Genomic DNA, 2,348 nt, shown 5'->3' on the forward strand with positions numbered 1-2,348 from the left:
GGGCGAGCTTTTCACCAGAGGACTAATGAGCTTGCAAAACCTTCCAAGCAAGACAACAGAAAAGGGTAACTTCGAGCAGAGGCCTGAGTCCTACGGAACTACCTCACAGGAACTATCAGAAACAAGCAACAACTGTGATCTCATCTTATTAAAAAGCTTTTGCACAGAAAGAGAATCTACAAACAGAGTGAAGAGACAACCCACAATGTGGGAAAAAACGTGGGAAGGGCGAGTCCTACGGAAGCTCAGAGTCGGCGTTATGGGTGGTCAGGGCAAAGGTCTGGAGGTAGGAAGAGCTTGCAGGGTTCCAGCGGGAATGAGGCGGCCGTGGTGGGCCACACGACGACCACACACTCCCCCTCCGTGCATGGACTCTGCATCTGTGGACCCCGCCAACCGCAGATAAAAAGAGACCTGCGTCTGTTCTGAACATGGAGACATTTTGTGCGTCATTCCCTAAACAGTAGATTGTAACAGCTGTTTACACAGTGTTTACAATGCCTTGGGTATTCTGAGCACTCGGGAGAAAATCTGAAGTCTATGGGGGTGCACATAAGTTTCAAGTCAGTCTGCCATTTTATAAAAGAGACTTGCACACCCTCAGATTTCAGTATCCCCAGGGGCTCCCGGAGCCAATCCTTGGCGGGCCCTGAAGGATGACTGTATTTTTGATTTACGTAAACTGTGTTTGCCATAGATCTAACTTGTTCCTCATGTTTTAAATGTACTGTTATACTTTGAAGATCTACCATTGCTCAGAAGGTAATTAGCGTGTTACACTTTGCATTTCCTTAACGGTGGGCACCTGGGCCCCTCTAGATGCCCTCCGGTACCATCAGTAGCAGGGAAGATGTCTTGCGCATATCCTTCTGTAGGTTGTGCTGTTTTCTGGGAACATCTTCGGAGGAAGAAGACTGCTGACTTGTACGGTAAATGCACACCTGATTTCATTGAAGATTATCAGCCTATGGAGTCCCATTTCTCCAAGTCCACTATTTTTTGCCAACCTGTTAAGTGTCAATAATTGCTCTTTTTGTTTGTTTGTTTGTTTGTTTGTTTTTTTCTGGTACCGGGAATCGAACTCATGACCTTGTGCTCGCCAGGCAGGCACTTTGCCACTGAGCTAAATCCCCAGCCCCAGTATCTTGCTTTTATTTTTGCACTGCTGGAGATTGAGCCCATGGCGGACAAGCACTCTGCTACTGAGCTGCACCCCAAGCCCTTTCACTTTTTAAAAATTTCCCCAGGCTGGCCTCAAACTTGAAATCTTCCTGCCACAGTCTCTTGAATAACTAGAGTTATAGGTATGCACCACTATGCCCAGCTACATGGAACTATTTTTTAAATTAATTTTGTATCCTGCAGCATTGTTGAGTTCAATTTTTCCTGGTTGAATCCTTAGGATTTTCTGCATAAAATGTCATATCACCTGCAAATGGTGATAACTTCCCCAATTTGGATGCCTTTTATTTGTTTTCTTGTCTAACTGCTTTGGCTAGAACGTCCAGTACTATATTGAATAGAAATGGTGAAAATGGGCAACTTTGTTTTTAATATTAGAGGAAAAACTTTCAGTCTTTTGCCACTGAATATGGTGTTAGCTTTGGGCTTTTCATGTTGCTTTTATAATTGTGAGGCGGATTCTTTTTCTTATTTTTATTAGTGCATGTGTGCAGTGCATGCTTGCGGTACGTTTTTCATAAGTGGCTGGTTACATGTACATAAAGGCAATTTCTTTCTATTAGTTGTTGAGGTTTTGGTTTTTTAATCATAAGCAGGCTGTTGAGATTTGTCAAAAGCTTTTTCTCTGTCAGTTTAGGTGACCGTGTGTTTCTCCCCTTCATTCTGTGAATATGGTGTGTTGTGGTGATTTTAGTATGTTGAATTACCCCCACACCCCAGAAAAAAAACCTCATCTGGTCATGGTGTGTATATGCTAACTTTGCTGCTTCAACTGTTTGAGAGTATTTTGTTGATAATTTTGCACGACTGTTAGTATGAGATTTTGGCCCGCAGTTTTCTTTTTTTGTAGTGTTTTTGGCCTTGGTATCATGGTAATGCTGGCCTTGTAGAATAAGTTCGGCAGGGCTCCCTTCTCTTCGATATTTGGGAGAGTTTGAGAAAGATCAGTATTAATTCTAGGTGTTTGGTAGAATTTGCTAGTGAAGCCATCTACTCCTGAGATTTTCTGTTGGGAGTTGGTGATTCGCTCTCACTAGCTACAAGTAGTCACAGTTTCCTTTTTAAATTTTAAAGAGAAGAAAACAACCCAATAAAAACAATTATAGGAAATTAACAATGGTTATTGTATTGCATATTGTTATCTTTAAAGTAGTTGCTCAGATTAC

Source organism: Chinchilla lanigera, unplaced genomic scaffold (assembly GCF_000276665.1).
Source record: "Chinchilla lanigera isolate Chin_1 unplaced genomic scaffold, ChiLan1.0 scaffold00096, whole genome shotgun sequence".
Lineage (NCBI taxonomy): Eukaryota > Metazoa > Chordata > Mammalia > Rodentia > Chinchillidae > Chinchilla > Chinchilla lanigera.